Source organism: Poecilia latipinna, unplaced genomic scaffold, assembly GCF_001443285.1.
Source record: "Poecilia latipinna isolate Pla-1442-1.1 unplaced genomic scaffold, P_latipinna-1.0 Scaffold529, whole genome shotgun sequence".
NCBI lineage: Eukaryota > Metazoa > Chordata > Actinopteri > Cyprinodontiformes > Poeciliidae > Poecilia > Poecilia latipinna.
Genome location: NW_015113145.1, coordinates 238,910 through 255,220, shown reverse-complemented (window position 1 = coordinate 255,220; position 16,311 = coordinate 238,910). Strand labels below are relative to the sequence as shown.

At 37.7% G+C, this 16,311-nt stretch overlaps 1 protein-coding gene across 2 annotated transcripts in view; it reads right to left on the bottom strand.

Moving 5' to 3' along the window:
• The window catches only part of edar (ectodysplasin A receptor), a 44,400-nt gene extending 29,993 nt beyond the window's left edge, over positions 1-14,407 (bottom strand). For both annotated transcript variants that reach the window (XM_015040815.1, XM_015040816.1), the window contains exon 1: positions 14,091-14,407. The gene's annotated coding sequence lies outside the window, so the exon portion shown is untranslated. The remainder of the gene's footprint in view (positions 1-14,090) is intronic.
• Between the last annotated feature and the right edge of the window lie 1,904 nt (positions 14,408-16,311).

Below are 16,311 nucleotides of genomic sequence, written 5' to 3'. Positions count from 1 at the left end.
GCCACCTCCCTTAGCAGTGGAGGATGGTTGTTTACAGCACAGGCAATTTCCGGCAAGCTCCATAGCGTCAAACTGGCACATAACAGACGGGCAAACGTTGGCAATTGGGTAAAATTATTAGCATGAGTCAATACACAGGTAGGTGATAACGGAGGTAACCAAACAGACATAGACGGTATTTAAGATGAAACACTATTTTTTTCATGACAAAAAACCCATTCAGATTTGCTTTCAGAAATAAATCTGACTCGTTTTTTTAATTACTCGTAATTTTAATTAACTGTCTAATCCTCTCTGCCGGAACATCTAAAAGGCTGGCAAGGGCTCACAGTGTGGAACATATCAAGATCTGTCAAATGCAAACATTAAGATCATGTAAAGGTACATTAAATAGTAGCCTGACTATTGCCTTCCTACTCAATTCCACTTGATTCTCATCTCCCTTCAGTGCGCTGTCTGGGATTTCTCCCAGTGAGCTGGATTGCTCCAGATGAACTTCAACTGTTTTCCATATAGTGCAACGCATGTTGTGTATGCTATAGCCTGGTCATAACCTCTCAACAAAACCCACTTCAAAATAATCTGAACAACTGCTATATAAGGCACTGTACACCTGTGCACCACTGAGAGCTCATTAAGTTTATCCAAGCATTAAGGAAATTACATTATTGGCATATTGCAACTGTGCATAAATTGATATTATGACTTATTTCTCATTGACTTGCAGGAAATAAAACAAAATGTTTGCAACGTGTTGCCCCCTGCTGGCTATGGCGTAGAGTGCAGTTTTAAACCCCAGTTGAGTTCATCTAATTTTCTCATACAATCTGTTTTTTGTTTTTGTTTTTTAATAAAAATCTCTAATCCAATTTTTATAAAGCATATTAAAATAAATGATGATACCCTAATTGTGCAATTCTACTGGGGAAAATTACACTACTATAGTATTTTAGTTTGAAAGGTTCCAGTGAAATGTTTTTAGAAGTAAGATGAGGTTTGAGATCTCTCACTAAATTCAAATCACATTGTTCCATGACAGCTTTTTAAGTGTCAAAGTATCTAGCTTAGTGTGTTATGTTGATGGTATGTATGTTTGGGAAAGCTATACAACCTCTTCCTAACCATCAAGAAAAAGTAATATTTTTCAGCTATAGTCAGAACATCTGGGTTTACAAAGGCTGATATAATGGTATAAAACCGTCAATAGTTTTATGGATGTATCGTTAGGTAAAATTATCTCACATCGACAGTGCAACTCTAAATCCATCCCAAGTTGTGTTGAACATGTGCGTGTGCATGTGTGGATGTGTGTGTGTGTGTGTGTGTGTGTGCCGCAATTAAGCAAGATCAAACCACGAGAGCTGGAGAATTAGCCATCAGAGAAGATCTGAAGTTTCCGACATGGAAGAGTGAAATCCGAGGTCTGGAGCCAGACAGACAGATTTTGACCTCAGATTGGAAATAATTGCGGCTTCCTCCCTTTTGTGTCTTAAACACACACACACACACACACACACAAACTCAAGCACACACATATTAATACATAGTCTGACTGTACATGCAAGCAGCATTCACTTCTGAGGGCAAAATAAGCTTAATTGTGCAAAACCTTGTGGTAAGACCACAACCGGTATGTACTGTGTGAGTGTGTGCCTGTGTATGTATTTTTGTGTCACTGCTGAAGAGATAAAAGACTTGATTATGTTTTGTTTTTTCTTAAATCAGGAAATGAAGAGCTGCCAAATGGCTATGGACCCCCCTCAAGGCTACTCATTATGGGGTTAAAGTGATGAACACACAAACTTGTGCGCACACAAACACACACATACCACTTCACTGTGTTTGAAGACGATCTGTGTCTTCTGACAGTCTGCTTACTTCTTTCAACCCTGTCTCTCTAACCTCAGCTCTCTCTGTTGGGGCAGGTTTGAGATGAAAGTCAGCCTGAGCCTTTTTAGCCTCCCAAGGGGTATTAATCTTCTAACGATTGTATAATAACTTGTATGTTTTTAGCTGTGCCCTTAGCAGGTTTGTGTGTGTGTGTGTGTGTGTCATTCGAGCAAGCGTACTGCACAGTTCGCAGCGTGGTAGTTTGTTTATTTTAGGATTCTGTTTTCTCTTTACAATTGCTAGACTGAATCACACTGGAGACATCTTTGGAACCCCCGTCTCTTCATTAGCTGTGGTTTCGAATGTGTTTTTAATTTGCTTGGGTTTAATTACAGCAGAATAAATCCAGAATGAAATGGCGCATAGCAATGGAGTGACAATTTACTCTTTGAATCAGAGAAAAATACACAGGAAAAGCTTATAGACCACAAATATTTAAGCAGTAAAAATTAAATAAATAAATAAATAAAAATCCTATTTAAAAAAAAGGCCTAAAACCTTCTTTGACTTAATGTGATACAATGTACAAATCTGCCATGTATTGGCATTTTAACTGGATGGACATGAGGACAGTAAACAAACGGCAGAAAACATGACAAATGAGTATAAAAATCTATTTTAATGCATCATTTATATACAACACAGGCAAACTGTTCATCCCTAAATACGTAAGAACACAAATAAGCAGCTTTTATTTATATACTGCAAGTTTATTCTATAAATTTGTATAGTCCTATCTGCTCCCAATTTGATCGAGTCATTGTTTAATTCGTTTATATTTGAGCTTTTACTTAAACTCACCTCATGATTCCCGTCTCATAATTTGTGCAGAGATACAGCCATTTTTAAGTATTTATACAAGAATTCTAAATAGAAAGTATAGCACAACGCAGTTTATTATTTTAAACAAACTACAGAATAATCAATTGCTAAATTGATTATTCTGGCATTATTTAATTATAATCACATCTTTTTTTTTTTTTTTTTTTTTTTTTTTCCATTTTGGTTTTATTAGACTTTGAAAAGTATAAGTTAATATATATTTGGTTAATTAGTAGAATCTTGGGTAGCCAGCCTGCAATCTACTAATGAACAGACATCCTGCTTTTAAACTGTAACTTTCATTGTTAAATAAGCCGTTTCAGATCATCCTTGCAATCTGTGATTTACACATGTGCTTTATTTCTTTTAAGCAACTGCAACTCAGAATGGAGGATCGAAGCCAATCCGCCAATAGTGTTTCCCCGATTGTGTCACAAACCACTTTGAACTGGCTTACACTGACTTACACTGACTCCATATAGCTTAGAGAATAGATTTTAAAAAAATACTTCTGTTAGCTCTTCAACTGAATTGTTGAAAGATTTGCTGTTGTATCAGGTCTTCTGGTTCTGGCCTGCTCCGCATCCCTAGAACCAGAACCAGAACTAAACAGAGAGAAGCAGCATTCAGCTGCTATGCACCAAATATCTGGAGTTACAAAACTACCAGTTTAACTGAACACAAAGTTCAGTTAAATCAAGACTGCGAACCCACCTGTTTAGAGTTGTTTTTTAACCACACTAAATGGAACATTGACCAAAATATTTGATGTCTACTGATGTTTTTAATGACAGCACTTGACAAAGTATAATGTCTGTTATTGGCTTTAACAACTGTTGATTATATGATGTGTTTATGATGTCTTTTTTTTATGATGTAAAGCACTTTGAACTAATGTGATGCTGAAATGTGCTTTACAAAAAGTTTGATTGATTGATAAGGGTTGATGTGGAATAGAAGAACGAAGTGCAACATGACGCTACGATACAAAAGACTGTTTCAGTAGCAACGGGAGTCCGAGAAGTACTTTAATCTGCAGAATATTATGCAGATAAAAACATGTTGAGGATGATGTGCAACAACTTCTTGTAATTAAATCACAAAATGCAATTGGACAGCCTTCATAAGGATCAGTAAACAGAGCTTTGCCCTGTGGGGAAATTCCTCCCACATGTCCTACCCTTACTGCCAAAGTGAATGCTGCAAGTAGCAAAGCTACACCCATCTGGTTTAGTAGTCTCGGCTGTATGCTCTGAAAGCACACAGGGATCAGGATCTCTGCACAATGATCAGTGTGTTGTGAAAAAAACCCCCCCAAAAAAAAACAGGTTCATAATGTGGGGTTCCAAACTATGATCTGAAAGAGGCTTTACGTTCAACAATGTCTCAGAAAATTAATAAATTTTAAACAGGCAGTTGCTGTAGATTTGTCTCGTTCACGTTTTATATTGGTTCTTTTACGTTATTTCTGCTTCTACCATGTAAATGTTGCAGTTGAAAACAAGACTTATCATACCATAACCAGCATTTATTCTAAACTGTTATTGTCCAATTGTGATGAGCCTTGTGAACTGGAGCCTTAGTTTCCCTGTTTATCCCTGGAAATCTGCAGTTGCTCAAATACCCAAGCAGCAGCAACACCTAAGGCCATGTTCAGAGTCACTTAAGTCCACTTTTCTCTCCCATTCTAATTCACAGTTCTGTTTTTATTTCTCATCTAGATAACCAGGTGTGGTGACCTGATTGTCTGATTCTGTATGTATTAATAGGTCAATGAACAGATGTGATTAATAAAGCGGGTAGTGAGTGTACATGGCATTGATTTTGTACAGCATCAGGTTGGGAGTCAATCTCATTAAATACCAATATTAAAAATGTACAAATAATATTTAATTAAGAATCCATTCCTCACTAAAACCTTTCCAATCAAATATCAACAGGCATCTTCTTGCAGATGTCTTTTCAAGTTAAATACACGTTTTTTTTTGTTTTTTTTTAAACACTGCTTACTTGGTATCTGATTAAACAATACAAAGCCAAATATCTTTTTAAAGACTTTTCCAGCTAATTTTTCTTGCCACAAGCTACATTGGTCCCACACTAATGTCTGAATATAGAAAATAATTTAAGAGGTCTGCTTGTTCAGACTAGTGCTGTAACTTTTCCATGTTTAAGTTTCATTCTCCCAGGCTCTCAGTTGTAATTCACTTCATCAGTTCTTGTGGGGAAAAAAAAAAAATCTCTACATCTCACTACCTACCATTAACAATTGTTTCAGATGAGTTGTGTGGGAAATGGCTTTTCCCCATCATTGCTTAATTGTATAAAGGGTCTTTATTACAGAGCCAAATATGATGACTTGAATAGGTATTAGGCCAATTAGTGGCCTGAGAATCCATCCAAGAAACAATACAGCAAAAATGTGGTTCGCGGATGTTTTGTGAGCGCACATGAAGCATTTAATTTCTGATGACAATTCTATTAGCAGAATACAGACTCGCAGCTTTTTAATCATTTTGGATTTTGGTACGTCTGCAGAGAAATGTCTGTTTCTTATCAACAATGTTTTCTTGCTTTTCTTGTTTTTTTCCTTCCCATTGTTCTCCATTCTTGCTATCACACATGACAATAAAACTGTACCTTAAAAATAACAGAACTTGCAACATGAAAAGCAACTGAAAATACTCTACAGGCCGAAATTAACATGCCATAGACCTAAACTGAGAAAGGCTTTAATATACAAGAACAGTTTTCTACGTAAGTGAGATTTTACAATTTCACAATGCCCATTTAGATCAGTCACTGAATTCAGCTCACCCAACAATGATGATACTCTCAATTTTACCACTGGTCTTTCTTCCTCACCAGATCAACATGAGTCTACCCTGTCATAAACACAATCTTACACACATGCAAATCCATTCCAGCCGCACACGGGTCCTGAAGTTAATCAGTGCACTGGTAAGGAGCTCAAACCCTAAAAAGGCAATTACTTTATCCCTTTACAGACTAGGACTCAACCTGCCAAATCTGCACAAGATCTCAAACAGATGTTAAGCAGTTTGACAACGCTTAAGCCCTGCCTGTTTTTCTGTGCATGCACAACACTACAAAAAGCAATAAGTCTGAGCTGGTGACAAAAGACGAAATGTCACCATCACCTCTCAACACGTCTAAGAAAACATTTCCATAGTATTCATGATTCAGTGTATGTTTATTCAACCAAATCCCACTTCAGTCTAGTTAAACCCCGCACGGTGTTGTAAGAGCGCACTGTATAAATTGTAGTTGTGAAATATTACGCAGGTTAATTATCTGAATTTTCACCGGCAATAAAACTTCAATGAAGTGGGTTTGGAGCTAAAAAGGAAAGAAGCCACAAACGTTATGGATTTCCCCTCCATCATGTTCTTGTAGTCTGTCATCTAAACCCGGTTCTGGGAAACAACACATCAGGAAAGGTAGAAAAAAACTATTTATCTCTTTAATTGCAGACCTTGCTTTCTGTGTGATGCATGAAAAAAGGAAGTCTTCTATACATGTCTTGAAAGAGACTTAGCAGCCGGCTTATCAAAATAGTATTTTATTTTAATATAATATCACTATAGACCACTTATTACGATAGTTGTGTTTCTTTAGCATAGTTTATTACATGGGCTGATGGCACTGTCAATAACTTGCAGTTCTTTGTCATTTCTTCTCCCGACTTCTCCTTTTAGAACAATTAACTGTTGGTGTCTAATAGATCTACATTGCTGGGAATTTTTGTTTATATTTTAAATTCTTAATAAAATATTTCTGCTGCCCAAGAACCACCAATGGTATTTTAAAGGTTTAACAGACAAAGGTTTCACTACTCTATCCAGTTTAATACCGTGTTATTACCTCCGTAATGGTAATAATCATCTCCCCATCCTCCTAATTACTAATAATGTTCCAAACATTATCCACATTATGACTGAGTGTAAGAATATTGCCAGTCCAATCTCATTCCAACTGGCCTTGCTGTCTTTTGATGTGAGGCAGGTAAAGGAGGAATGTGCTGCAGGCTCTCTGTCTCTCTACTATGATTTGGAGTCAGTTGGATTGTAAATGAAGGGTTGGTGGGGCGGCAGGCCTGTCAGTCAAATCACGCCAACCGCTTTCACCTTCAGTTGAGTCAAACTACGTGCACGTCTCAAAGCCTCCTCAAGCAGAGTTTACTGACTGGGAGAAAACATCTAAGGAGGGACAGGGCTGTGTATGTTTCAGAAAAGCCATCCTCTGTTTTTAAAAGACCCACAGGAAGTCAAAGTAGCCACCATGGTTCACTTACAAGGAGCTTAATGAGCTGTAAATAAATATATCTGATTTGCTGTATGATGTTTAATGTGAAAATAAACCCACAATTAAAGGTGACTTCCATGGCTGGAGACGGAGCCAAACCTCAGACAGCAGCTGGCCCTCGTCTCCTTGATAAATATCAATTTACTCCCATACCACCCAGATGCATCACAAAGCTTTATAAGACCGAGCTCAACTCTTCAAGGAAATAAATTATGCATTGATTATTCTTGAATTTGTCCAAACAAATCATTCTGGAACAAGCTTTTCAAAAAAAAAAAGAAAAAAAAAAGTACCACTTCATGAAATAATAAGACTTCCTATTTCCACCAGAATGTCGCACATTTTGAAAAAAGAGAAAAAAAAACAAAACAGTACAGCTGGAACTGTTTTTTGCTAAGTACAATTTCAAAGTTTTAATTTGCAATTAAACAGAAAGATCCCCTGAAGTTGCAATTAAAAACAGATGAAGTCAAAGGTTTTCCATTAGTCCTGACCTGACGACATAATATGGCTGAAACCTGTTAAAAGCTTAGAGTAGCTGACATGTCTGACCCTTAGTATATAATAAGTTCAAAACAGAAAGGCTAAGCAAAAATATTTTCAGCATTGTTTTTATATATTGTTAAACTAAAGATCTTAAAGCTTTACAAAAAATGACAGACTGGAAATCTACACAAAATTCCGGTCAAAGCAGCTCTACGTAAAAATCAGTTATACATCTTAAGCGTCTACTTTATTATGGGAGACGTTTTCTCCATTCCACCTCACCTTTTCATAGTTTTTGCACTTTATTAGCTTTTTCTATTTTTTTTTTCTTATGAGAGGAAAACACCACGCATAATAATTTCCATGCCCTAAATGAAACAAATGTTTTTGCACGAGACTGTGAGTGATGTTTTTTTGTTCTCTTTTTATCTTTTAATTGCTTTAATTACAGACTTACTGTCAGCTTTTCACTCAGTGCTCAGGAAAAAAACAAACCCTTAAGGAGCATGAAAAGAAAAAGCCAGTGCCTACGCAGACCGCCTCTCATTCTGTCTCATATCGCACACCTATGGCAGTTCCAGTCAGTCAGCGGGCTCTTTGATTCTCTGCCTGCTGGTGATCAGTCTTTCATCGTCTCCTCTCCTTGATCCCCTGTTTCTCTCTTTAGCTCAGCTGGGGCAGAACGTCTCTCTCCTTGTCTCCTCGTCTGTCTCTGTTTGTTTTGCGCGAACCGTAGGTGGGAAACCTAAACTGTAACCTGGAATTCATCTGGATTTATGATTCCTTTTCTCCAGCAATTGGAGAAATAATGCAGATCTTTCAGCCAAAGCAATTACGTTGCGGGTCATATATCCTTCATGATGTTCCCTTAAACAAAGAAAGCAACTTTTTAATGGTGGTACACAAAATTAACCAGCTTGAAATGTGCATTGTTTGCTTCTGCTTGTTTGCACTGGACATATTCATCATGGTACACCACAGGTGTGCAGTTTCACACCTCCTCTAACAGCCCCGAAGGTCTTCCAATTGCTTGTCATTGGAGGGTATAATTTAAGTCCCTTAAGCGGTCATGATGGATGGACGTACATGCAAAGGAAGGAGAATCTTCAAAGCTAAACTCTAAGTCAATCCATTAAAAAGCAGAGACTTTAAAGAGTTTAAGTAGAAAACCATTAAAAGCATCAACTGTATTGTTTAACCTGCCACCAGGAGCTTAACTGCAGAGATCTGAAACTCATTATTCTGAGACCAGATTCTACATCTGTGCGTATCCCTCATCTGGGAGCAACAGTAACTGTATCCCTTGATTGTTTCCAAACCCACTAACTGTCTCACCGCATGATCGATTTAACCTTGTCTTAAGCTCTGAAGTTACTTATCTCCCCATTATTAAAAACCTCTATCAATTTTCTTTTTTTTTTTTCTTTTTTTTTGAGAGGTGACTGTAAAACAGGGATTTACTGATATTTTTAACCAAAGACATATTCATTACAGAGTGAATGTTTTGGATGTCTTTAGGATCTTATACTAGTGAGAAAGCCATATTAGTCCTGTTACCATTATGGAAAACATCAGTCAAATACTCAAAAATTCTCAAAAAGGTGTCAAAAAATGTCCAAATCAAGCATGTTCTGTAGCAGGCAGAGGTATTTTTCAATAGATTTTTTTTTTCTTTTTTCGGTAAAGAAAGTCTACATGTTGCATTTCAAATTAAAGCACTCTGAATTCCCTGCACCAACAGAAGGTGATAAAGTTGATATTAAAATTCAACTGAAGAAAACTCTGTGCAGGATTAAAGCAGCGCTGGACTAGACAATCTCCCAAAACTCCCGCTTTATTAGACCGTGTTTACGCTTCCTCGTCAGTCATTAACTTCTTTAGCTCACATTTCATGTTACAAACAGAGTAAGAACAGATGGACAAATCTGGAGTAATTCATTAGAAACTGCTTCACTGTTGTTGAGATTTGCGGCACAAAATGCACACATAAACACTGCACACATGCAAGACTGGCCGATGTGGAATCAGGTTTTATAATCACAAGGTATCCAGCTGTTCTTTTCCCAAACAGAGGGGCAAACAACTCGTAAAATATTAGTTTCACAAAAAATGTGGGTTAGTGTAGATAAAGCCACAGATGCAATGCATTGAGTTTTTCTTGTACTTGTGGAAGTTGCTCGATTGTCATTGTCACCAGTTTGACAGAACTTCATGAGCACGAGTTGACATCTATTTGCCGATGATCTAAACTTCAACTAAATAAAATGATCCAGCCGAAATCCAGCTCACTAATGGGCAGCCTGAATGAACAGCCTTTGTGTCTCCATTGCAAATACAAATTTCTTTTCGATATATTTTGTAATTCTGCTAAATATATTTATGAACACCTTACTTATTCTGAAAATACCTTAGTGAGTCTTCTCTCTTCAGTAACAACTTCTACTGTCACTGTAACTTGGCAGTGCTTACATTTAGTGTTTTTGTTGATCAGAAAAATGATACATTTTGGAGATTCCAACCTGTCAGGTGTGGTCAAGCTGAAAACCAGAAAATTCTGGTCAGTTTTTTGGTAAATCTATAAATATATTCCGAATGACTCCCACTGCTAGTTATGCTTTAAGTGTGACGCATTTGATTATGGAACATAAAAAGCAACAAATCCTGGCCTACAGCACCAATGTTCTGCACATTTCATGGGTGACATGATAAGTAAATCTTCTCAGAAATTGATGAATTGGCTTACCTACAGAGAAAATCTCAAATGAAAACATCACACCACTATGACCTCCCTCCTGCTTTACATTTATAGAGAAACAGCTACCCACCATATGTTAATGTAGCCTTCTGCTGACAGTTGCAGGTCCTCTGTATTATCTGCATAAAAGTTAGCAAACACTAGGATGTTTTCAAGCTAATGCACAGTGACTACTACCAGCACTGCAGTTTAGGAAGCTTTGCTGTATAAAGCTTTGCTGGAATCACGAAACATAAATCAGAAATTAATGAAATGCAGCTATCCCCCATGTTTTCATGAGACTTCCTGGAAGCCCCCGAGGGAGCTCAATGAAGAATCACTGCTCTATCTGGAGCTGTTACCAACTGGAGACTGGGAATAATGAGAGTTTAGACCCAGCCAAGGAAACAAAACACATCTATGTGGGTTTTTGACAGCTTTAGCTAAACATGCATTGATATCGTAGTATATTCAAACAATGAAAAAAAAAATAAAAAAAAATGAAAGGGTTGTTTTATTCCAGTCACAAAAGAAACACACTAACAAATCAAGTGTGTGATGATATGTGAGAAACTTAGTTTGAAATAAATAAGTGCTTAATTCAAACCTTTGTTGCTAACCAAGTGGTTTTCATCACTCATTCAAAAAACTAGCAGATAATAAATGAAATAATAATAAATAACACAGTGTCAAGGTAAAACAAAAGTAATAGCCGATCTCTCAAGTAACAACTAAGTTTCACACAAACAGCCCAAATCAGAATTCTGACAATGTTAAATTATACCTGCATCTACTAAGCAGATTTTCAGACATTCAGCAGTCAGGAAATGTCAAACTTCTCCTTTCTTTTGAAATAGCCGAACAGCTAATACCTAAAGGAGCTGCTTAAGGAAAATCAATGTTTTAACCACCCACTCTGATCCTATAGGTCATTGTGAGAGACTCAGATTCAGAATCCCAAAGTTTTATGTTCAACAAACCAATCCCTCCGCTCCACAGGGTGAGGCTCGTCAGAACTTGCAATCGGATACAAATTAACAGCAACAACACATTATTATCTGATTGCTAACAACTTAAGCGTAAAGACTGCAGAGGAGAGTGGGTTAAGTGCAGCCAGATGAGAAGTGAGGACAAAGACTGAACTGACTTCCACACTGATGACTGTTCAGGCCCAAATAAATAAGGCTAGTTGGTTTTAAAAACACCTGTCTTTAATTTTAATTACTTTTGATTAGAAATGGTTTGTGATGATTTTCATCTGATATTCTAAGCACACATCCAAATTTTCACAAACTGAAAGTAATTTCTGTTCAGAAATGTGTTTGTGTATTTTGTCCTATGTTTGATAACGTCATTTATTAAAGCCTATTTGTTAATTTATCCTCTGTAATTTGCAAATGAAACTCCAGAATGCAAGTAGTACCTTGCAAAACTATTCATATTAACTGAACTTTGATTGTCACTTTCCAAACATAAACTTCAGTATATCTTAGTGGTGTTTTATGTTATAAATAATGTACATTACTGTATAAAGGAAGGTAAATTATATTTGCTTTTCAATTTTTTTCCTAAAAATAAAACCTGAAAATACTGTGCTGAGCATTTTTATGCAGTACCTTTACTGTGATACACCAAAATAAAATCCATCATCAAAAATCACTGTTCATCCAAAAATGGGATGAGTGTTATAAAACTGAAAAGCAAGAAAGAGATAGTCATTCATGTATAAGGAAAGCATTCATCAGTGAAGCAGCCAAGAGACCAACGATGACTTTGGAGGAACGACAGAGATTAATAACTCAGTTGGGAAACTCTATGGACAGTGTGAATTTTGTCCATAATCTCCATCAATCTGGCCTTCATGGAAGAGTGACAAGAAAAAAAAAATTACTGAAAAAAAAAAAAACATTCCGTTTGTCACTAGTTAAATTGTAAAGATGCAGAAGAATGTTCTCAGTTAGTAACAAATTTAAGCCTTTTTGCCTACATAGAAAGAAAAATAGGTTCAGAGAAGAATTAACTCTGCAAAACACTCTGAACACATGCAAGCAATGAAATATGATGGTGGCAGTATCATGCTATTGAGATGGTTTCTGTTAGCAGGACCTGAGATTATGAGGAAAAGGTGAGAGCTAAATACAGGACATCTTCAGCAATGCCACCATGTTGGGACCAGGGAAGCAACGGCAAGTCCACTGCCGCCCTCATTTGTTTACAGCAGGAGGGAAGGCCTGAAAATTGAGATTGCAGCGTGACAAAAAAATACAGCATATTTTTACAAGCCACCACAGCTAATCCTGAACATTAATGTAACCTGTCAGGATTATCCACAAAACGCTCTTCATGTAGTTGACCCCATTTGGATACAAGCTCCAATCAAGTAGCATTAGCGGCAATAATTTTCTCAACTGAACTAAAACAACTTTACCTCCATAAGTAAACGTTGTATGATGTGTTAAGCGGAAACTTCCTCTGAGACGTGTCAAGCATTACAAAAATATTTAACCCCAGCAGGCCCCCAGAGATCCATTTTTTTTTTTCCCATGGGGTAAATGAACACACCGACTTGGATTAAAATCAGCTGCGATCCAACATAAATCTCAACATTCACTTTCACAAGAAAAAAACACTCCAAAATAAATAGAGCTATTGTGTGAATTCCAAATCTGAGCAGCGTTTAGTGATGGAGTGGCGAGTAAGTAAACACATTATCAGTCTGGTATTGGATGATCATGACTACAGGCACCGGCTTTGTTAGCTGTCCTCCCTTCATCCCTTTAATCCCCAGAAACCATATTAAGGTCTTTTGAAGATGAGTTACACTCCCTCCTGTTTTTTTTTTTTTTTTCCTTTCCTCTTGTCTCCTTTTGACTTTCTACTCGTGAACTTGAAAGATCATTGTGGCAGCAGTGACGGGCTGCGCTGGGGGGGCTCCAGGGGGAGTCAGAGAGGCAGTGTGGATAGAGACGGATTGATTTCCTCCTCCAGGAGCTCCAGTTCAAAGCCAAGCAAGCGAGTAGACTTCAGAAGTGCAGCAGGACCTGACATGTCCCCCAGCCGGCTTGAGCTGCCTGTCTGCGGGCAGGACTTCCCCCGGGGGGCCCGGGGCCCGGGACAGTCAGGCGGCACCAAGAAAACAATTATGTAGACAGAGCAGAAAGCTGTGCAACCCGCTCAAATGCATAATCTTAAAAAAAGTTTAAAAAAAAAGAAACTCTAATAAAACAGTTACAACCTCACGTATACAAAAAAAAAGAGCTCATTAAAATTGCTTTCTAACAAACCAAGAAACAAAGATAACATCTAGCTCTATATTTTAGGATCTTAAATCACAACCTTGTCACAAAGTCAATGAGGCCTATAAACTATACAACTAGTGATGTGAACATTATTCTACCTCCTTGGGCTAAAACTTTTGTACCAACATGCACCCTCCACATACTTCAGAAGTGTTTAGGATGCTTGCTTCACACTTTTCAAAAGATTCACTCTGGATGATATTGTGCAAAGAAAAACGCTGGAAATTAATTTCTGTATTGACTTCACAACAAAGGTCCTTCATATTTTACTTCACATTTACAAACAGAAACAGACCTTCACGTAATTGAATCAATTGTCCTTTTGAGGTTGGTGCTGTTTTATCAGTGCTGATCACTGTTCCGAACGACTCCTATTACTTTGCTCTAATGTATTTGTTTTCTATGAGGTCATTTTACAGTAAAGCACATGTTTATCTGGCATTTAAAAAAAAGAAAAAAAAAAGTGTTGCTCAGGAATTTCCCCGAAGTCTTGCAGCAATCTGTCCGTGCATTCCTCAGAGTGGAGTTCTTACCTGGAGCTGCGTGGCTTTCGGGGCACCGGCGCGGTTTCTCCTGCTGCTCTGCGCTATCAGCGGACCTGATGATCGGTGTTTAATCTCCTGCGTGGCGTCGGGTGAGCATCGCCGACCGACTGGTTGCGTTCATAGGAGTTAAACTCCGTCCAGCGATAATGCAGCGTCTCAGCCTCCACTTTGGCGCATGTCGGCGTGTCTTCAAGCTCCTCCTTGGTGAGCAAAAAAAAAAAAAAAAACAGAGTTTGTGATTTGTTTCCTCCGCCCTTGAAAGAGAAACCGATTAACGTGTGCCAGGTAGACTGTCAATTAACATGGTGCGGGTTACGATTCGACTCTGCCATCTAGTGTTCGTATGAATGAAGTGGCTTACATTTTGTATTGGATACAACAACCTATGAACAGACAACTTCTTTCTTATTGTGTTTTACAGTAATTATGGACGTAATAAAAATAGATTTTGTTATATGTACAGCTACCAACCTCATGGACAAATCATGTCTTTTAAAACATGGTATTGATTCATTATTACATATTTCGCAGGCAGACATTTCAGTAGACATGTTTTCTTCAAGGAAGACCAGGAGAAGCTTCGTCCTAACAGTTAGTTTCATTTGCAGTAATTTAATAACAACTATGGTTCAGTTCAGTCTCAGCTGCTTTATTTTACTCCAGCAGTAATGCTGCATCCTGAGGTTATTGCTGTTTATACACAGCAAAGCACGACAGGAGCCAAACAACACCCCAGCTGTGTGTCGCAGGATAAACAATAATCACAACATTTCTCATGCATTATCGCCATTTAAGTGCTTTACGTGAATCACCTTCCCATCCACTTAAAGACTCGCCTTCAGATGATGAATGCCTTTGAAACAGAAGGCATCAATTAGTTTGAGTGAGTCTTTGATGCTGCCGACCCAGTGCCTGGTGTTTGAATTGGACTAAAGCTTGGACTTTACTCTTCCTCCTCCTCATCCTTCACACCACTTCCTCTTTTCTCATCCACAGGAAGAATTAGATAAAAGGAGGGCTTTGAAAGCACTGGGAGTCCTGTAATTACATACTCTTTCTCTTTGTGTGTGTCAGTCACCGTCTTTCCTTTTGACTTTTTTGTTTTTTTATTTTTGCCTCTTCTCAAACGATTCTTTTTTTTTACTGACAGTACCTCACTCTCAGTTTCAATCTTCTCTCCTCCAACTTTTCTCCATCTTTCTCTCTTCTCCCTCCTGTTGAGCCCTATTGAAGTCAATCCCAAGCTTCCTTACTGAAAAAGATGAGAGAAGCCAAGACGAGATGAAAAGAGAGGATGAGCAGAGGATGACACGAGAGATGAGTTCCTCTTGGGAACAGGGTGTCTGAAAGCTGGACAAAAACACACATTAACATGTATAAGCTTTAATAACGATGATTGATGGTATCGCAACGCCAGTATTAGGCTTCGTAAAACAATGTGAAAGAAGGAGTTTGTATGGAGACCAAGTGATACAGTTCAACAAAACAACAATGAAAGGGACACAATTAAAGACTTGTGCCAGTTTTGATCCTGTTTACTGTTGGGCCACACTGATCCTTCACCATCCTCCAACATCCTGCCTTCTGCATTCCTCCAGCTGCACCTTTTTAGCACTGACCGCCAGAGACACTATTGTGCGCTGCCTTATGAAAGCATGCGTGGCTTTTGAGATATTTTTAAATGTCGTAATGTTACGACCACATACGCTAACAGATTTTATGTGGATTTATGTGACAGGTCAATAAAAACTGCAACAAACAGTTTGTGTAATGGAAGGAAAAGGGCTTAAAGTTTTAAAAGGATTACACAAAAATTCTGAAAAGGTGTGGCATGGATTTGTATTCAGCCCTTTGAACCGAGACTTTGCAACTTCTGTTTCAATTACAGCTCCAAGCCCTTGGTATGTTGTTTTGCTTTACATCTTGTTTGCCCATTTTTTCCTTTGCAATATAGGCTTGCTACACATATTTTCAAGTGAAATTAGGTTTAAATTTTGACTGGGTCATTCCAACGCATAGATATACTTTCACACTATTTTAGAATTTAACAGTGCTTTGTCAGATAATCAAAGCTTGGGGTATTGTTTTAAAACTTAATCATGCCTTTCTTTAACTTCATAATTATGTTTGTTCACCAAGGTTCTCTTACAAACATGTAAAGAAATATATTTGATAATTGGATGACTTCTTAAAGCAGTTCTTTGTTATT